A 22,911-nucleotide genomic window follows, 5' to 3' on the forward strand; every position below is an offset into this window, starting at 1 on the left:
AACGCCACTTCGATCTGAATATCGGAACACTGGCCTGAATGCCATAAGTTGCGTCGACCTGAACGTCGGAAACTTCTTCGATCTGAACATCGGAAAAATTCATGCCTGTCAGCATTGGCAGAAATAGGGAATGATAATAGAGGCGGCGCATGGGCCAATGACACTTGTTGGGGATAACAAAGGTAAGTCATGAACAATCTTCAACCTGAGCACTGGAAACAACTTCTGGCTAACCACTTGGGATACCGAGAATGTTTTATGCTTACATGCGTATATTTGAATCTTTCAATGGCGTAATGCTCCATGAAAATGGAAATGCTACGCGATTTGGGAGGATGCAATGCAATATGATTCTACATGCAGGGATGCGAAATGCTGGGTAGAATGCCAAGCTGAGGCAAGGGGATCTGCTGGGGAAATGATCACCATCTTCTGGACCCTGGCAAGGCTACTGGAGATGTACAGTGCAAATAATTATGTGGGGAAATGACCCGCCACACGGTGTTCTAGCAATGACGAAATACCGAGATTCTGACTGGGGAGAGAACGACACTGAAAACCTGCTGTTGGGGAAAGCGATAGTGGTTCTGGCAACCACGATCTGCGAGAGATGACTCAACAGGGGAAGCAAACACTGATACGGTACCGAGGTTCTGCTTCAAGGAAAGAAACCATGGATCTGGCATTGGGATTATTGATCTGGCCTCGAACTCTAAGGAGCAACCACTTCTGCTGGGAAGATACAGTCTGGCACTGTCAACTCCGCTGGGGGTATACAATCTGGCACTGTCAACTCTACTGGGGAGTGTATATTCTGAAACAACCGCTTGGGGAAGTACGGTGGTGAGAACCTGCTAGGGATTGAAGAATCCAACACTCTGATCAGCTCTGCAGGGATAAGACACCGAACTCGTCTGTTGGTGACCTCACTGGGGAAGATATTCACGATCATCTGCAAGGGGATTTTAAGGAAATGCCCCGAGGGTATCTGTTCTGAATAGACGATCCAAATCACTTAAAATTTACAGCAATTTTAAATGTTTATTGAGCATGTACCTGTAAAGCCCTTATGTGTCATGATGCAATGTTTATCAAAAATTCGGACGTCATTTTTGCAAACAAAACAGTAAAATGAAAATGAAAACAGAGATATACTGAATAACATGATTTTATTGATTGAATGGCCTCTGAATAGGCATTTACATCAGGAAGCAATCCCTGAAAAGAGGTAATCGCACAAAAGATAAAAACAGAAATTAATTTAATGGCAATGTGAAATGGATTTCTATTGGATTCCAATTCTGCTATGACTTGTCCGTCTTCAAGATCCTCCAGATGATCAGCCTTCTGAAAAGGTGATTGGACTGTTTCCTACCTTTCGAAAATTTCCAGTCATCGACATGAGATGAGATTCAGAACTAACTTAGAACGCAGTCATTCGCTTAATCCCTAACTTTTGCCTGGATCGCCCTTTTCGGGTTTTCAATCCACCGGGATACCCATTTTTGCCTAAGTTGCCTTTTCAGGTTTTCAACTTACCGGGTGTACGATCTTTTCATTTTTAATCCCTAATTTTTTCCCGAACCTTTTCATTTTCTTGGTTCGTCGGGATGCCCATTTTTGCCTGGACTATTCTTTTTACTGTCCAGCGGGTCTATTTTATGCGAAGTATTTTTTAACTGCGTCTGAGTTCACAGGGGAAGTGAAGTTTTCACCATCCATAGTTGCAAGCATTAAGGCCCCACCATCAAAAACCTTGGTGACAATATACGGTCCATCATAGTTAGGAGTCCACTTGCCCCTATGATCTGTCTGAGGAGGAAGGATCCTTTTCAACACTAAATCTCCGACTTGGAAACAACGAGGACGCACTTTCTGATCAAAGGCTCTCTTCATCCGACTCTGATACAACTGCCCATGACAAATGGCTGCCATTCGCCTCTCTTCGATAAGACTCAACTCATTGAACCTTGTCCGAATCCATTCGGCTTCGTCTAACTTGACATCCAACAGGACTCTTAGAGAAGGAATCTCCACTTCAACAGATAGGACTGCTTCCATACCATACACAAGGGAGTAAGGGGTTGCCCCGGTCGATGTGTGTACTGAAGTGCGGTACCCATGCAAGGCGAAAGGTAGCATCTCATGCCAATCTCTGTACGTGACGACCATCTTCTGCACAATCTTCTTTATGTTCTTATTTGCCGCCTCAACAACGCCGTTCATCTTAGGGCGGTAAGGGGAAGAATTGTGATGCTGAATGTTGAAGTTCTGACACAACTCCTTCATCATTTTGTTGTTGAGATTAGAACCATTATCAGTAATGATTCTTTCAGGAATCCCATAACGACAAATGATTTCTTTCTTGATGAAACGGGCAACCACATGTCTGGTGACATTCGCGAATGATGCTGCCTCGACCCACTTGGTGAAATAGCCAATGGCAACAAGGATGAAGCGATGCCCATTGGAAGCAGTCGGCTCAATCTTTCCAATCATGTCAATGCCCCATATAGAAAACGGCCACGGCGAAGACATCACATTCAGAGGATTTGGCGGTACATGCACCTTATCAGCATAAATCTGGCATTTATGACACTTCCGAGCATATTTAAAGCAATCTGACTCCATGGTCATCCAATAAAAACCCGCTCTCAACAATTTCTTAGCCATTGCATGTCCGCCGGCATGAGTACCGAAGGAACCTTCATGAACTTCCTGCATTAACATGTCCGCCTCGTGTCTGTCCACGCATCTGAGCAAAATCATGTCGAAGTTCCTCTTATACAGCACATTGTCTTTGTTCAAGAAGAAACTTCCTGCCAATCTTCTCAAAGTCTTTCTGTCATTGTTGGATACCCCTGCAGGGTACTCTTGATTCTTCAGAAAGCACTTGATATCGTGATACCAGGGTTTGTCATCGACTACCAGTTCAGCAGCAAACACATATGCGGCCCTGTCAAGGCGCATCACATCGATCCTGGGAGCATGGTTCCAACGAATTACCTTGATCATGGAGGATAGAGTAGCAAGTGCGTCTGCCATCTGGTTCTCATCACGAGGTATATGATACAATTTTACTGTTGTGAAGAAAGTCAACAGTCTTCTCATGTAATCTCTGTAGGGGACCAGAGTGGGTTGGAGAGTATTCCAATCACCATTTACTTGATTGATCACCAGAGCTGAATCTCCGAAGATGTCTAGAGTCTTGATTCTCAGATCAATGGCTTGCTCAATACCCAAGATACAGGCCTCGTACTCAGCTTCATTATTTGTCCACTCAAAAGTCAAACGAGCGGTGAAAGGCATGTGGGCACCTTTCGGAGTTGTAATGACAGCACCAATTCCACTTCCTCTAGCATTGACAGCCCCATCAAACAACAAAGTCCACTTTTCGTTTGGATCAGGTCCCTCCTCAACAACCGGCTCTTCACAGTCTTTCATCTTGAGGAACATGATGTCTTCATCAGGGAATTCAGACTTCATCGGCTCATAATCATCAATCGGCTGCTCGGCAAGGTAGTCTGACAGAATACTACCTTTGATGGCCTTCTGTGACGTGTACTGAATATCATACTCTGTTAAAACCATTTGCTAACGAGCGACCCTTCCGGTGAGAGCTGGCTTCTCGAATATGTATTTCACTGGATCCATCTTAGAAATCAACAAGGTAGTATGGTTCAACATATACTGCCTCAGTCGGCGAGCAACCCAGGCCAAAGCACAGCAAGTTTTCTCAAGCTGCGAATATTTGACTTCACAGTCGGTAAACTTTTTGCTAAGGTAGTATATGGCATGCTCTTTTCGACCAGACTCGTCATGCTGTCCCAATACACACCCCATCGAGTTCTCAATCACTGATAGGTACATTATTAGAGGTCTCCCAGGAACTGGAGGTATAAGGATCGGAGGTTTCTGTAGATACTCTTTTATCTTCTCGAAAGCCCTTTGACAATCTTCATTCCACCTGATAGCCTGATCTTTCTTCAGCAATTTGAAAATTGGCTCACACGTGGTTGTTAGGTGAGAGATGAACCTTGCAATGTAGTTCAACCTCCCTAAGAAACTACGGACTTGCTTCTCTGTTCTTGGCTCTGGCATTTCCTGTATCACTTTTACTTTGTCGGGATCCACCTCAATCCCTTTTCCGCTAACGATAAAACCCAGCAATTTTCCCGATCTCACCCCGAAAGTGCACTTGTTCGGATTAAGTCTCAGTTTGAATTTCCTCAAACGCTCAAACAGTTTCTGCAAATTCACCAAATGTTCTTCTTTTGTCTGAGATTTGGCAATCATATCATCCACATAAACCTCGATTTCATGATGAATCATATCATGGAACAGGGTCACCATAGCTCGTTGATATGTTGCTCCGGCATTTTTCAGACCAAACGGCATCACCTTGTAGCAGAAGGTGCCCCATGGGGTTATGAAAGTTGTCTTTTCCATGTCTTCTGGTGCCATCTTGATTTGGTTATATCCAGAAAAGCCATCCATGAAGGAGAATACCGAGAACTGAGCTATATTATCCACCAAAACGTCGATGTGAGGTAATGGGAAATCATCTTTAGGGCTAGCTCTGTTCAGATCCCAGTAGTCGACACACATCCGTACCTTTCCATCCTTCTTAGGTACTGGGACGATGTTTGCAGCCCATGGCGGATAATTGGTGACTGCTAGAAACCCTGCATCCAACTGCTTTTGCACTTCTTCCTTTATCTTGACAGCCATCTCTGGTCTTGTTCTTCTGAGCTTCTGCTTGACCGGAGGACAACCTTCTTTGAGAGGCAAGCGGTGTACCACGATGTCTGTGTCCAGCCCAGGCATGTCCTGATAAGACCAGGCGAAGATGTCAACATATTCTTGCAGCAATTCAATCAACCCCTTCTTCACATTGTCTTCTAAAGCAGCCCCTATCTTGATTTCTCTCTTGGCGTCCTTGGTGCCGAGATTAATCACTTCAACAGACTCTTGATGCGGTTGAATAACCCTTTCCTCTTGTTTTAATAACCTGGTAAGCTCTTCAGGGAGTTCACAGTCTTCATCACCCTCTTCTTCAGCTTGAAAGATTGGATTTTCAAAGTCGAAGCGAGCCGTAGCAGAAACGTTATCAATAGGATCCGGTGATGTGCATCTGCATGAGTGATGGTATGTGCTTATGAGTGTTAACAAGAAGTGAAAACTAAACAAAACATTGCCATTTTTTATTTTGAAAAACTGCAAAAATAGAAAGACAGGGAACGAAATATTTGAATGCAAAAATACGTCCTTTATTTATGATAGAAATGCAAGTGTCACATAGACGGGCCCTACAATGAGTCATTACGCCCTGGGCGGAACGTAAGACTTGGATATGCATGAATAAACAAAGAAAATTACTTTTCAAGAAGAGTGACTTGGATAATCTCTTCAGAAGACCAATTGTTGATGACTTCACCCGGGATCCTCGGACGCACCCAGTTGTCAATGTCACAATCACTATCCCCATCTTCTTCGTTGACTGCAGAGACTTGACCATACTGAATGATGCCAGCACTGGAGAAAGTGATCGGCCCCTGAAGTGTTGTAGAAGTCAAAACTAGCTGATACCCAATCCCGAACTTATCTTCCTTCACTGGTAATTCCAACAGACGCCCCCAACCGGGAGCAACACCTGAATCCACCACGACCCGTGCCTGCTTAAAGGATGAGATAGAGGCACCCGCTTTAACCTCTTCCACAGACTCTTGGACAGACAAATCTTCAACCTAGAGGATACCTTTGTCGAGCAAGGCCTGGATACCCTGTTGTAGCTTCAAACAACCTCCACTCTGAGTGGCACAATCCAAACAACCCTTCCCACAACCGGGGAAAACATCGGCCTTCAGCAAGCATTCTTTGATATCCAACAATGGAGTCTTCAACTTTAACACATCCTTAATGGACTTGGCTTTTCCTTCCATCATATTAATGTTTGCACCACCATGCTGGGGCATGGGATTGTTAACGACATTCGGAGCCGGTGCAAGGTCGATGGCCTTTGAATCTATGAGGTCCTGAACTACGTGCTTAAAAGCTTTGCAGTTCTCAATATTGTGGCCAAGTGCCCTAGAGTGGAAGCTACACCTAGCGTTGGCGTCGTAACCCACCGGAAGTCTACCAATAGGAGGAGCCAGAGTGCGCAACTGCACAAGTTGTAGTTGTTGAAGACTAGAAAGCAACTGAACGTACGACATTGGAAGGGTGTCGAAACGCCGGTCCATCATCCTTTGCCTCTGTTGATAAGCGGGTCTGTTACCCGGTTGCTGCTGCTGTTGATACTGAGCTGGTTGACGTTGTGATTGTTGTTGTTGTAGTGGCGCTGCAGCTGGAATGGTCACAGCCGCAACATACGGTTGCTGATGATAATTCTGAAAATTACTCCTCCGATTATCCCTGTTCTGATAAGAAGATATGGCATTTGCATCCCCTTCTCTCCTCTTCTGTCCCTGAATGAACGGCTTCTTCACCCCTGATGAGGATCCACCTCCACTCTGGCTCTTATAGGTCTTTAGGTAATTCTCCACCCTTTCTCCAGTAGAGACCACATCAGCAAAGTTGGAAGCATTGCAACCTACCAGACGCTCCAAGTAAGGTCCAGGCAGCGTATTCATGAACATGTTGGCCATTTCCTTTTCCAACATAGGAGGCTGAACACGGGAAGCTGTATCCCTCCAGCGTTGAGCGTATTCCCTGAAGCACTCATTGCTTTTAAGAGACAGATTCTGAAGTTGAGTTCTGTCCGGAGCCATGTCTGCATTATACTGATACTGCTTCACGAAAGCCTCTGCCAAATCCCTCCAGCAACGGATGTGGGCTCTGTCCAGCCTCATATACCATTCCAAGGATGCCCCAGCTAGGCTATCCTAGAAGAAGTACATAAGTAGCTTCTCGTCATCAGAGTATGCAACCATTTTACGGAAATAGGCTTGCACGTGAGTTTTGGGGCAAGAGCTGCCATGGTATTTGTCAAATATCGGGACCTTGAATTTCGGTGGCACTCTCACACCTGGGACCAGCCCCAAGTCAGCAACATCTACTCCCAGAAGATTCTGTCCTTCCACTGCTTTCAACCTCTCTTCCAATCTTCTAAACATGGGGTCCATGCCAAAGTCTTCCTGAAGCAAGGGGAACTGATCATCCTGACCATCCTGAATGGGTTGTTGATCTAGGTTGACATGCGGGATCGGGATAGGCCCCGGTCCATTGGGACCATTAGCCTCTCCAGCTGGAGGATCCGCCAACGTATCTGGTTGAGTAATAGGGGGATCCCTCTGTACCAACAATCTAAGCTCCTGTTGTCCTTGAGCCACCCCTTGAACCAAATCCATGAATTGATTCATGCGAATCTTCATCTCGGCGAGCTCTGCTTGTAGGCTCTCCATCGCTCTCTGTTGATTCCTTCGGGTACCGTATCGGTGAATGCCTGAGTCAGCTATCCTGCTGATGGAACACCAAACAACTGAGAACACTATGGCGGTACCTGTTATACAAGACACGCGGATGACTATGCAAATGCAATGACATGTTTATCAAATCCAAAAGGTATTCTACCCCCTTGATTCCAGTCTCACATTTGATAAACAGTGTAAGAAGAAAACCCCGACTAGAATCAAGAAGAAGATTTAAACCCCCTTGAAAAGGATAAACATGTGTTAAATGATATGAATGCAAATGATGTGATGATGTGAATGCAATGTAGTGGCATGTCAATCAGGATTGCTGTATCTGCTTGAACATCTGTCAGGTTGCACTGTCTGAAGAGAAAACCACTGAGGAATATAATACAAGATCAAAGCTCTGCTCCAGAAAACCGGGTTGGTTGGAGGTTAAGGTTTCCTGAATTTAGCCCGCCCCTCACTGGTAGGTTCTAAGAACAGAAGTTCGTCAACTTCAGCCCTTCAGTCGCGAATAATACGTTTACCACTGAAGGTTTGGCATTATTACGGGATAAAAGACCTCAACTGACTCCCCTCAACAGGACATCCTAAAGCAAGTTCCCAGTCTCGGGGTCCTCGGATTGATCAGCGAGAATGCGCCCACCAGAGCTAACATAATCACGTCTCGGAGGAGAGACCTCGACTGAGTTCTCGGGAAATGGTCACCAGAGTCGACGATTTCTAAAGGAACATCATGTCGTTACGGAACATCCGTAGGACATAATATATCCAAAAGAAACCTCGTCTGGGTGTGGTTCTTCAGGAACGACTTAACGTAGCAACATGCTACGCAAGCCTCATGATCATCCACTCTAAAACCTGTGTGTACACTCAAGCCTGGGTAATGGGCTTATCTCTCGTAGAACATCCCATCCCAACAAACAAACAAACAGATCCAACAGATACAACAAATGCATGCAAGCGGGTAAGCAAATAAATGTACAAAAGCATGAACACCCAATAAACAAGAAATCACACAAGCTAGGAGGGACTCGCTTAGGGAAGATGGACCAGCAAGAGGTTAACTTCTTAGTGTCCCCAGCAGAGTCGCCAGCTGTCGCAACCTGAAAAATACAGTGCGCGAAAAAACAACCGGCGAAAGAAAATGACAGAAGAGTCGCCACCGTGCGTTATTCATCCCAAAGGAGGGAAAGGAAACGCTCGAAGTAAACCTGAAAAAGGAAAGGACAAGACGGGGTCTCGCAACCAAATCTTGGGTTCGGGAGTCGGTTATACGAAGGGAAGGTATTAGCACCCCTACGCATCCGTAGTACTCTACGGGATCCACTTTTGTGGTTTTTGTCTAAAGGGTGTGGGTTTACCTAATGTGTTTATTTACTAAAAAGGTTAAGAGAAATGACTCGCGCGGATGTCGCATCCACTGCATACGTATCTCATCTGAATATGAGAATCAGAGTCTTCGTAGCTCGGCTGACCTATGGGTTGGGGGGATGTGTGCTCGCTAAGACATCGCGTCTTATGCCTACGTATCTCATCTGGAATGAGAATCAGAGCAAGCCGTAGTTCGGCTAACTACGGGGTTGTGGATTGGGTTTTGGACGAACGACGTCACTACGCAATCTACCGGATGCTCGACCTTTGGAGACTTACTCGCCTGTAGTAGAAGGAGTAAACGTGTTGCTTTGGGTTTTAGGGTTTGGGATGCTCGAGGGCAAATAGGCAGTCCTTGACGAAGGAACCGCGCTACATGTGGGGATATGAATACAAAACACAAAACATGTATCTCAAAGTAAAATGCCACCAAGGGGCTCAAACATTGCCTCCTATCGAGGTCTTCCAGCTAAGAAAGCGATAAAGTACGAGAAAAGGAAAAAATTACCACACGGATAAAGATCCGAAGTTACAGCAATTAAAGGATTAGCAACCCTGAGATCTCTCCAGCTAGACCATCAAAGAAAATCAGTCAATACGATTAATCAGGATAAACCTCCGGATGATATCCCTGCAAGAGTATGTGAGCCCTCACGAAAGCTCAACAGAAAGGTTAGACAAACAAGGTGAAATCCAGGGAAAACAATGCCATGGCAACACAAAGACAGGTTAGAGAAACAAAATAGGGTAACCAAGAGTTGCCCCTAAATCAAAATGTAACCACATGAATAATTCCATCAAAATTCACAAAAAGCTCACAAAAAGCAATCAAGGGTAGGAGGCCTAAACCTCTTGTCAAACACATGCATCAAAAGGGTATCAAATTCACCCATAATACCTCATACATTTAGAGCATTCAAATTAAAGGCATAAAGATGATGGATATATGGCAAACCTGATTGGAGAGATTGATTAAGATTGAATGGTACGGCCGGATCTGCAAAGTAATACTAGGGTTTGTGTGAGGCGGAGTGAACTTCTCAGGGCTGCCTGAAGGTCGCTGCAGAGTAGTTCCTAGGTTTCCTTCTCTCAAAATCTTTCTCCAGTGAATCTCCCAGTGTAACTCCAAGTGTGTTTTCCTCTACTGAAACTTCAGTATTTATAGACTGATTTTCGTGGGTAGTGGGCTCAAATGAGGGAGACCCAAGTCCAAAAAAATTTGTTATATTTTATTTATTTATTTAATTAATTTTATTTATTTATTTATTTATTTATTTTTTTTTGTTTTTCGTTTTTCATTTTTTTTTTCGTTTTTTTTTTTTCGTTTTTTTTTTCCAGGAAAAATGAAGGGTAAATTTTGGGGTATTACACCTACCAATGTAGGTAACAAGATTGAGTTGCTTTGAGGTCAAATCAAAGCAACTCAATTCATGATCCTCAAAATTCAAATCCCTGTATCTTTTTATATACTTGGAATTAGAGAAACTTGAGGCCAGATTCGAGCTCCTGAGCATTTTTCCTTTTAATCCATGTCCTTGCTTTTCATTTTGGAGGTGGTTGATGGTGGACCAGTCCGGTGAGGTCCACCCGGAGAAGAAGACCGGAGTCCTAGCTCCAGTGGTGTGTTGTCATCTTCACATCCATCTGATCCTGGTCCAATGATCTAATCATGGTCTTTGGTTTGAATTACCACGCATACATTGCTTTGACTTATGTCTACCATGGAAAGTGCGTGTGTGATCATCATATCTGCCACCTTAATTAATGAGGGAGATATGATGGCCCTTGTTTTTTGTAATTTCTTTTTATTTTCTGAATTTTCATTTAATCCTTTTATTTTGTTTAATTTATATTAATTTTATTTTTAATCCAAAAAATATGTGACTTTCACCAAAAATCTTTAAATATTTTTCTCTTTCGTATTCTGAATTAAAATTATTTTTTGGATTAATTCTGGTATTTTTTATGAATTAAATGTTTTTTTTGCATATTTTTAATTATTTAAAAGTACTTCTGACTTTTCAAAAATAGTGAAATTTTTTGCCTAAGGTCCTTTGACCTTGTTTGACCTATGATAAATCCCTTGGCCATTTATTTGGTGTTTTAAAGGGTTTTCAGGTTTTGGCCAAATTGAAATGTATTTTAATTCACTTTTAATTGGATTTTTATTTGATTAAATGCTTTAAAAATATTGTTGAACCATTTTTATGGTCTTGTAATGTTTGACTTTCTGTTTGGGCCTTTGTCAAGGTTGATTTGACTTTTGTTGGATCAGAACCATTGAATTTAGGGGATTGATGAAATGTACATTTCATCTCCCAAAATGAATGGATGGTTTTGATTTGATGAAAATCCTCCCTTGGTCAATTTGTGTTTCTATTTTCCCCTCCCTCTTCATCTTCATCCCTATTCTTTTCCATTTCCTCATTTGACCAATGAAATATCTAATGTCTTAAGGCTAATTGGTTCATCAATGACCTTGTGTCAAATGAACCAATATAAGTATTGAGATAGGTCCCTCCCTCTTGATATTTTCTTTTAGTGTGTGGTATATTTTAGGAGTTTGATACTTCATACCAAATCTCTAACATGCATTAACACCTAAATTTTTATTGCCCATCCTCAGATAATTGTGACTTTTACATATGTCCAATTACGATTGCTTAACATAGAGCTAAATTTGACCCTAATGGCATAACATTCTAGTAAGTGAGATTGTAAGTCTCCTATTCTTCATAGCATTGTGTGGAGACTTGACCTTTTTTTCCTATCATGAGAGCTAGTGGCATACTTGTTAAATTATCCAAGTTGGAGCCCTTCTCGTGGAAGATGTCTTGGTTTAAGGAGTCATACTTGTGAATGAATGGTTGAGTGTTATCCAAAGAATGAATTAATCAATTAAAAATCACCACTAACACTTGACTAACTTTTGACTAACATTTGACTAATTCTTGTTAATATTGCTTTACTTTCAAGTCATTTACTTTATGCAATTTAAATTTCAGTCATTTATCATTCATTGTCATTTAAATTTCATTTAACTTGTTTATGTTTATGTCATTTTCACTTTGCACATTTGAGCCATATCTTGTGATTGTATATATTTGTTTGTGTGTTTTGACTTTGTTTATGGTCTTAGGACCTTAAAACACCTAATAACAACAAAAACCCTAAATTATATATGGTGGGCTGTTGATCTTGATCTTAACTCTTGGACTTAGAATTAGGAAACATTCCCTGTGCAAAAAGGACTTCGTCAATGCCAACATTTTGAGACCAAGCTATTGTAAACTAAGTTTTCATCTGATACAAGCCTGGAGATCTGTTTGAATTCATCTGCTACTCTATCTTTATGCTCAATTGTTATTTTCATCTTGTGTCTGATGCTTTACTCTGAGTTGATCAAGGAATATTTCATCTGATACATAAGAAGACAAAGAAAGACTGTTAGCTTTTGGATTGCTTGCTTGGATGTGGCTATCTTTACTTGATGCCTTGATCTTCATAATGTCTGGATATTTCTCATTGCTTATTGATCATTGCTTGATTAAAGTCCAAAGGAAAATGGGTTTCCATATGACATTCTTGTTTGTTGGATTGCATCCCATTGGTCAGATCTTTTCAACCCTTAACTTTTAAATTTGTACTTAGGATAACCTCTTCATCTCCTCTCACTTCTAAAATTTCAAAATCTCTCCCTCTTTTCAAAAACCTTTCTTTGCTTGTGATTTCAAACTTAGACATTGTTTAACAATTAGAAACTTTGGCCTTATGCCCTTGAGTTTTTGAAATTATTTTCTTAAATCAAATTTGTAAATAAACTTAAATCATATTGACTTAAAATTTAAAAACACAAAAATAACTAACAACCCCACTCAAATTTTTGGCCCTTTGTGCCTTTTCATTTAAACTTTTGTTAAACGCAATTCATCAACTTTGAAATTTTTACCACGAACTATGAGGTTTTGATCCCTCATTTTTATGTTTGGTACGTAGGCACAAGTCCGAAGGTCTTGTCAAACACAAAAATATAATCAATGAATTCTTTTCTCATCCCCACACTCTATTTTTCTCAAACATCTTTTATACCAAACACATATGCACACATAAAAAAGTCTCCCTAGGAGTACCTAAGACACTATGGATGCTAACACCTTCCTTCTGTGTAACCAAACCCTTACCTGTAATCTCTAGCATTTTATTAGTTTTGATTTGAATATTTCTTATCTTTGGGTGTTGTTCGTACCTTAACCTTTTCCTTTGGAAACAATAAAAGCGCGGTGGTGACTCTGGTTTTATTGACATTAAGTTTATCCATAGCTTGATGATCATGAATTTACCGCTACAGAAATTAAGTGGCGACTCTGTTGGGGACTAGTCCTCAGCGGGTTTAGCCTACTTTTTGTATACTTGATTGTGTGATATAATTTGTCTGTTGTGCTTGGTGATCTTTGAGTGGTGAGATAAGTTCTAACCCGAACTTGAGTGCTATTAAGATAGGAGGATGATATAGTCATGTTCAACTTGTGTGAAGTAGTCCTTAAAAAGTTAGCTTGAGACCCATCTACTCAGTGGAGACCCTTTTGGAGTTACTAATGTCACACAAGTTATTTGTGGTTAGGCATTACTTTCTCTGATTTGGGGTCTGAGAAGTTGAGGACCGTAGAACATTTAACCCAACTTGGCCTATTTAGGACATAGTGCAGAGACTGTTCAGGTGTAAACCTGATAACAATTTTTACGCGATACTACACTCAGACGAGTTTCTCTTAAGATTATTATGGATTGATGAGTCAGTCATCCTAACATGTAATATCTGATAGATGGGATTACGACTCTGGGAACTTCTTAGAATATGATCTACATGTTTTTATCCTTATTACACTCCTTTGGGATGGTTCTTAACCTGACTCCATGCTCGTGACTCACAACAAACCCTTTGATTCTCGCTTGATCCTATCAAGTCTTGTCAATATCAATGGAACTTGGGTGTTGATAAGGTGAAAACCTAAATCCACCAAAATGGATGATTTATCTTGATGATGACTTGATCCATCCCTTGACCTTTGTTTGTGTTTGACTTGTGTGTGATCCCTTGTTTGTGATTGTTGCATTCATGCATACATGCACATCATAACATTCACCACGGAAAAATAAATTTCAAGGAACTGAGGTCTTGGTTGCAAATATTTTCAGACCATGGATTGTGGATGAAGAACACTAAGAAGTAAAGTTTCAAATGTCCTTATCTGAAAGAGCTAAGGAAGTTGTCATACTTTGTATTAGATCCCTTGGATTTCAAGCAATGTCATGGGAAGCTCTTGTATGTGTTATCAACTGATATGGTCGAAGGACTTTTGAGTGTTTTGGTTCAATTTTAATGATCCTCTCTACCGATGCTTCACTTTTCCCAATTATTAGCTTGTGCCTACGTTAGAGGAGTATGCCCATCTCTTGGGAATACCCGTATCTGACAAGGTACCTTTTAGTGGATTAGAGGAGATTCCCGGATCTCATATTATAGTTGAAGCTCTTAATCTGAAGAAATTTGAGATTGATGCTCATTTGGTGAAGAAATGAGGTATTCTTGGGTTGACTTCTGAGTTTCTCATTGGAAAAGATATTGTCTTTGCTCAAGCCAGTAGTATGGATGCTTTTGAAGCCATCTTTGTATTGCTCATCTATGGTCTAGCTTTGTTCCCTAACGTTGACGGTTTTGTTGATGTTAACTCCATTAGAATCTTCTTGATTGGGAATCTTGTTCCTAATCTATTGGGTGACATGTATTTCTATTTTCATTTGAGTAATTCTAAAGGTGGTGGGACTATTTTGTGTTGTGTTCCTCTTCTGTACAAGTGGTTTATTTCGCACTTGCCTCAGACGCCTGCTTTCTTAGAGAAAAAGCAATGTCTACAGTGGTCTCAGAGACTTATGTCTCTCACTAATGATGATATTGTTTGGTATGATTCTGTATTGAGTAGCTTGGATATTATTGATAGTTGTGGTGAATTCTCTAATGTGCCTCTCATTGGTACACAAGGAGGAATCAACTACAACCCTGTTTTGGCTCGTAATCAACTTGGGTTCCCCTTGAGAGATAAACCTAATAACATTCAGTTAGAAGGTCTATTCTATCAAGAGGGTAAATATACCTAACACTTGAAGAAGAGGATGATACATGCTTGGCATAATGTGAATAGGAAAGGATGATCTGAGCTTGGTCCATGCAATTGTGTAGCTTTGGAAGCTTACACTATTTGGGTGAAGAAGAGAGCCTTAGAGTTAAAGATGACTTACACTTGTGAAAGACCTATGTCTTTGGTTGTGGCTGAACCATCAACTCTCCCTAACCAAGATATAGAGGAGTTGGAAGACGCACTCATCAAGATGAAGCAAGAGAGAGATATGTGGGAAGAGTGGTTCCATGCTTTGAGCCGAAAGAATGAAGAGTTGCATCTTGAGTCTAAAGACAAGGATGCACTTATTGCTTGAAGACCAAGCAGTGAAGAGCCAGAGAGAGCCAGAGGGTATATCTTCCTCTAGTATGCCCCAGCCTTCTGATGCTTAGAAGAAGATTGTTGATCAGCTAGTTCTTAAGAATGCTCAGATGAAGACATCTTTTGAGTCTGAGATTCGATGCATCCGAAGGAAGTATGCACCCATAGCCAGGTCATCTGATGTGGTTGCTAAGGGATCCTTAGGATGATAGTTTCCTTTTCTCTTGTACTTTTACTTTGGTTTCTGAAATTGAACTCAGTGTAATACTTCCAAATTTTATGAATAAAAAGATATTTTATGGTCAATCAAATTGTTATTATAGTATATATTTGCAAATAGAACTCCATATGTTCCTTGAAATTAAACAAATAAAAAGCATTGCATTTCATGCATCATGTGCATAGCAGGTTTTCTTTCTCCAGATGTCTTATCCGTTCTTCTTTTGTGCATCAGCCAAGCTGACTCACCATTACAATACTCGCGCTACTCAATCGAAGATCATGGAGCATCTAGAGCAAGAGAACCGAGAGTTGAAGGACGAGATTGTTAGATTAACATCTTTGATGGAATCTGTCATTGTTGCACAGAATCAGTCATCACCAACTCCTACAACTTCTCCCCAGAGGAGTGTTATTTCTGAGGTGGCTACCTCAACTATTCCTGTTGCTGCTGCCAGACAATCTATTCCCTCTATGCCTGCTGGATTCCCTTGGGGGATGCCATCAAACTTTATGCCATAAGGGTACGCGCCCACATTTATTTCTCTTTCGGCATCTAGCCCGGTCATGTTAGTGTCACCTCTTATTATTCACACTCTGCCTCGTATTGAGGACACTATTTACCACTCTGAGCCGTCTGAGGGTCCATATGTGTATGAGAAGATGGATGATATGAAATATCAATTCCTCGAGCTACGTAAAGAGTTTAAGACTCTGAGAGGGAAATATTTGTTTGGGAAGAGTGTTGTTGAACTTTACCTGGTCCCCAATGTTAAGATTCCGATAAAATTCAAGGTCCCAGACTTTGAAAAGTACAAAGGGAATACTTGTCCGTTGAGCCATCTTGTGATGTACGCTAGAAAAGTGTCTACTCAGACTGATAATGATCAGTTGCTGATTCACTATTTCCAAGACAGTTTTACTGGAGCTGCTTTGAGATGGTATATGGGTTTGGACAGTGCAAACGTCTGTACTTTCAATGACTTAGATGGGGCCTTTGTCAAACAGTACAAGTATAACAAGATATGGCGCCTGATAGAGACCAGTTGAGGTCTATGTCCCAGAAAGATAAGGAGACATTCAAAGAGTATGCCTAGAGATGGAGAGAGTTGGCTGCCCATATAAGTCCACCTCTTGAAGAGAAATAAATGATGAAGATCTTCTTGAATACGCTGAGTTTGTTTTATTACGAACCTATGATTGCGAGTGCCCCCAATGATTTTACCGAAATGGTAAACATGGGGATGAGGCTAGAAGAAGGAGTCCGTGAAGGACGTTTGTCTAAGGAAGAAGCGTCATCCAACAAGAAATATGGTGGGAGTTTCTCCAAGAGGAAGGAGGGAAAAACTAACTCATTATCAGTAAGGAGGCAGAGGAGGCCTCATGTCAGAAAGAGTTCTCAACCCCGTCAACATCAACACCAAGTTTCTTCAGTAATTCTAGTTTTTTCCAATAATAACAATCAATTAGTTCCAATTCAACAACAACAACCGCAACAAAGAACCAACTACAACAACAAGAATAATCATCAACACAATTTTGAGAGGAAGAAGGTCTCCTCTGACCCTATTCCTATGACTTATGCAAAACTGTACCCATCATTGGCCCTCAAAAATCTATTCCAACCAAGAAATCCTCCACAAATTCCTGAGCCACTTCCATGGTGGTTCGAACCTGATTTACACCGTGCTTTTCACCAGGGAGCCCCTGGCCATGATATAGAGAACTGCTATCCATTGAAATATTAGGTCCAAGTGAAGAGTGGAATGGTGTCCTTTGAGGATAAAATGCCGAATGTGAAAGACAATCTGTTGCCTGCTCATGGTAACGCTTCTGTCAACATGGTATATGGTTGTCCTGGTCAGTTCAAGGTTTATGATGTTCACCATATCAGATAATTTTTGGTGGCAATTCATAAAGGCATCTGTTTGGTCAGTGAATGTGAGCATGACCATGATGGTTGTGTAATCTGCAGTGTGAACCCTCGTGGATTTGTTATTGTCAAGAGGGATATTCAAAGGCTGATGGATGAAGGACTTATTCAGATTCGCCAGTCCCGTCATTTGGGAGATGATGTAAATGTGATTGTACCAATGTTTAAGACCCCTGAGCGGGTAATCATTCAGTTTGGTAGCAGCAACAGTAATAATGTCAATAGATCAAGATCGATATTGGTTATATGGTTAGCGGGACCAGTCCCTTATGCATTCGATAGAGCTGTGCCATATCAATACAATGCCAAAATGATTAAAGATGGTCAAGAATTTCCTCTACCAGTCGTAGACTCTGTGGTAAATATTGCAGATAAAGCAAAGGTGACCCGTAGTGGTCGTGTATTCGGTCTGGTCTTTCCAAAAGAGGTAAAAGGTGTTGCAATAAGTAAGAAGCCAGAGATTCCAGTAGTGAATCTGGTTAGTGCTTATGAATCGCATAGAGAGGCATTGCAGAAAGTGCTAGAGCATGCTTATGTTGAGCACGATGTGACCGTGGATCAGTTTGACCACATAGTTTCCAACATTACTTCTTGTAATAACCTGAGCTTTTGTGATGAAGAGCTTCCTGAGGAAGGCAGAAATCATAATTTGGCATTGCATATTTCAATGAACTGCAAGAAGGACGCTCTGTCTAATGTGTTGGTTGATACAAGGTCAACTTTGAATGTGCTTCCAAAATCAACTTTATCAAGACTCTCCTACCAAGGTGTCCCAATGAGGTACAACGTCGTGATTGTCAAAGTGTTTGACGGTTCTCGTAAAACTGTCATTGATGAAGTGGACCTTCTAGTGAAGATAGGTCCGAGTGATTTCCAAATTACTTTCTAGGTAATGGATACCCACCTAGCCTACAGTTTCTTGTTGGGAAGGCTATGGATTCATGAAGCAGGAGCTGTAACGTCTACTCTACACCAAAATCTGAAATTTGTGAAGAACGGCAAGCGTGTCGTTGTTGGTGGAGACAATGCATTGTTGGTAAGACATCTGTCATCTTTCATATACGTTGATGATGAGGAGGAGATTAGGACGTCGTTCCAAGCCTTGTCCATTGCTGATGAAATGAAGAAAACTGGGGCACCCATGTCTTCTTTGAAAGATGCACAAGAGGCAATTCAGGCTGGCAGCATTGACAAATGAGGTCGTGTGATAGAGATTGCCGAGAACAAGAATAGAGCCGGATTGGGATTTCAACCAGGGTCATTCAGCGCCAGAGCCAAAGTTATGCAACAAATTTTCTATAATGGAGGGTTCATTCATGAGAATGATCAACACTCATTTGTCTTTATTGAAGATAGTAGTGATGAAGGCGAAGCTTGCGCCAATTTTGTGTCACGCGGTCAGACATACAACAATTGGGTTGTTGTTGATGTTCCTACTGTTATTCATCGCTCTAAGTAATTTTTTTCATTTATTTTAAAAGAAAAATCCTTCTCCTATGCCTAAGGGAGAATTGAGCATTGTTGGGCATTTTCCTGATTATCATCAATAAAATACAATGTTATTCATCCACATCTATGATGCTTTATTTTTACTTTTTGCTTTTTTGAAAATGGTTATCACAAAAAACACAAATAAATAATAATCTTCGATCTGCATAATATTTGGTCGCACTCTGCTTCTCTAAAATCAAAATATCAAATCATTATGCAGGTTGGTCCCCAAACCCATTGAATACAATGATCCTACTCCCTCTCCAAACTTTGATTTCCATGTGATTGAAGCTGAGCAAGAGAATGATGACGAAGAAATTTCCGATGAATTATCTTGTTTTCTTGAGCACGAGGAAAAAGCCATTCAACCATTTGAAGAGCAGATTGAACTGGTCAACTTGGGTTCCGAGAATAATGTGAAGGAAGTCAAGATTGGGTCTCAACTATGTCTAGAAGCTAAGAAGGGGTTGATTGATCTTCTTTGAAAATATTTTGATGTGTTTGCTTGGTCCTATTAAGACATTCTTGGGTTGGATTCTGAGATTGTGGAGCATAGATTGTCGTTGAAGCCAGAATGCCCGCCGATCAAGTAGAAATTGAGAAGAACTCATCCTGATAAGGCAGTAAAGATCAAAGAGGAAGTGCAGAAGCAGATTGATGTTGGTTTTCTTGTAACCTCTGAGCATCCGCAGTGGGTGGCCAACATTGTGCCTGTTCCTAAGAAAGATGGAAAAGTCTGTATGTGTGTTGATTATAGAGATTTGAAGAAAGCTAGTCCGAAAGATGACTTTCCTCTGCCACACATTGATATGTTGGTAGACGATACAACTAAATTTAAAGTCTTTTCATTTATGGACATATTTTCCGGTTATAATCAAATCAAGATGGCACTTGAAGATATGGAGAAGACCATATTCATTACACCCTGGGGAACATTCTATTATAGAGTGATGCCTTTCGGTTTAAAGAATGCTGGTGCAACATACCTGAGAGCTATGACCATTCTTTTTCATGATATGATGCATAAAGAGATTGAAGTTTATGTTGATGATATGATTGCCAAATAAAGTGATGAAGAAGAACATGTTGAGCATTTGTTGAAGTTATTCCAGCGTTTGAGGAAGTATAAACTCCGCTTGAATCCCAATAAGTGTACTTTTGGTGTTCGTTCTAGTAAGTTGTTGGGATTTATTGTCAGTGAGAATTGTATTGAGGTTGATCCTACAAAGGTCAAAGCAATACAAGAAATGCTTGCGCCCAAAACTGAGAAGCAAGTCAGAGGATTTCTCAGCCGCTTTAATTATATCTCAAGATTTATATCGCATATGACTGCCACATGTGCGCCTATTTTTAAGCTTCTTCAGAAAGATCAGTCTTGTGATTGGACCAAAGATTTCCAAAAAGCTTTTGATAGTATCAAAGAATATCTGCTTGAGCCTCCGGTTCTATCTCCGCCTATTTAAGGAAGACCCTTGATGCGTGCTTTTCGCAAGTATACGATTGCGTCAGAGTAATATAAAAGATTGTCGAATCCACAGAGACCAAGTGTCAATCTATCGTTATCTATTGTTATGGTGTTTATCTAAGGTAATCAAAAATAGGGTTTTTTAGAGTGTGCAATGAAAAGTAAAGTATTAAATAAAGTTCAATTTATAAAGACAGGTTCGAATGTAATTCACGTAATCAATTTATAATCCAAGTACTTGCTAATAGAACTACTTATGGGCAGTGTTTCCTACTTTGAAAAGAACTAATTTAACAGGAACTGTTGCTTTCGCATATTCAGAACCGAGTTGTACTCCCTAATCAAACCCTCTTATTGTCACTTATAAAAAGGCGCACATTGCATTAGAGTAGTAAACCTATTTTTAAGAAATATAGTATCTTGACCAAGTTGAAAAGTATTTTAACTTGGATTTCTTAACCAAAAGAGGTTCTCACGAACCAGACTCTAAACTTATAAACGCGTCCGAAAATAGTTTTAAAATCTCTTTTCTTCTTAAGTTAAAAACACCTAATGAACTAAACAAAGCGCTTTCGCTCTTTTTGAAATAGTTAAAAACAATTAAGTTTAAATAGACGTTGGGCGGCTTTCGATCTTACCCAACGGAATTTAAGTGCGGGAAAACTTAAGTTGAAAGTTAAAATAGCCCTTAAGTGTTTCTACGAACAATTGTACGGATTATCGGTTCAATTACGATCCTTACATTCTAACCTTATAGATTTAGTTAGACATGGTAAAGTAAAGGTGCATTTAATTTAAATAAAAGTAGTGCGAGTGCGGAAAATAAATAAAGTAGTGCGAGTGCGGAAAATAAATAAAAGTAGTGCGAGTGCGGAAAATAAATAAAGTAGTGCGAGTGCGAGAAATAAATAAAGTAGTGCGAGTGCGAGAAATAAATAAAGTAAAGCGAGTGCGAGAAATAAATAAAGTAAAGCGAGTGCGAGAAATAAATAAAGTAAAGCGACTGCGAGAAAATAAAATAGATAAAGGCAAAGTAATAAAAACCTGCTCTAATCGGAGGGTTGAATAAAATGCAAAGTAAAAATGAAAATGGCGACATGATTAACTTCCTTCCAAAGTGCTCCAAACTCGATTATAGACTCGGTCATAAAACTCGATTACACAATTGTGGTAACACCCCAATGCGAAGCGATTACCACTTTAAAAATACTGAATATATGCCTAAGTGAAACTAATTTTGCTCTGGATCTTCCTCTGCTCTAAGTTTGGATGATTAAACAAATGAATTCGAGTCTCTATTTATAGGCAAGCAAAATGATGGAAATGAAAAGGAAGCCCTTCAGTTTGAATTTGGGAGGGAAAAATTTTCCTCTTGTGGCGCCCGCCACAAGGAAAAATTATGGCGCCTTAGTGGAAGTAGTGGGGAACGTGGCAGTTGAGGGAAGTTGAGCTAGGACACGTCATGGTAGGGTCCATGGCGCCAGCCACAGTGGGAGCCACAAGTACAAAATGCTGAATTTTAGGGATTTTAGCTCTTTTTCACTCCTTTTCTCGATCGGGGCTCCGATTAAAGTAAAAACCTGAAAACAAAGAGAAACATAGTAATAACACAACAAAATAACAGTAAAACTACTAAAATGCATGCGAAATTAGAGTCGAAAATACGGTGAATTTCAGTGTCATCAAACTCTCCCACACTTAAACCTTTGCTTGTCCTCAAGCAAAACACTAAAAATCTCATAAAAGAAGAACAGATGTCAACGATTGATTCAGGCTAGAAAGATTTCTATGTTCAAGTCGGCATGCAGTGGTAGGTACTAACTTTGTGAACTAAGGGTATCATGATGACACTAATTCGCAAATACGGACATAAACTCCATTCCTATATTAATCAACCCATATTATCCCACAATACCTAGGCCTGCCTCTTCATCTCTTTTTGTGTCCTTTTCTTTCAGGCGCAATCACATTAAGCCCGTTATCCGTACATGCTTCATAGCAGAGTGACCTGTTAGTGATTATGATCTTAACATGGGGTTCCTGACACATAAATATGTGTAAACCCTTTTATTCGACCCAACTGCAGTTGTGGGGGATCGGATCATAATCCGTCCTACCGAGTTCAGTGCCAGATACCTCCGAACCAACTAACAGCGGGTAAGCTTTTCTTTTTTTTTGTTTTTTTGTTTTTGTTTTTGTAGCAAATTTTTAAAAACTTTTTGGTTTAAATGACTTTGTGAGGGTCACCTATACCGGAGTTGCCTTTTTGCTTTCTTTTATTTATTTTGCTGGATCATTCACTTATTTTCATCGGTCCCCTACGTAGAGGATGCGTAGGCCGGAGCTGACTGCTGGGATAAACTACTGAGGACTTATATTGAAATGATGATTAAGGCCATGGTATATGGGGTTTCGGGAATGATTCCTATATTTACGAAGTCTATGGTGCTAAAACAATACTGATGTTTCACAAAGTTCTCCCAAGTCACCGCATCCTTATTCAAACCTGTCTTTAAA

The sequence above is a fragment of the Lathyrus oleraceus genome, chromosome 2 (assembly GCF_024323335.1).
Source record: "Lathyrus oleraceus cultivar Zhongwan6 chromosome 2, CAAS_Psat_ZW6_1.0, whole genome shotgun sequence".
NCBI classification, from domain to species: domain Eukaryota; kingdom Viridiplantae; phylum Streptophyta; class Magnoliopsida; order Fabales; family Fabaceae; genus Lathyrus; species Lathyrus oleraceus.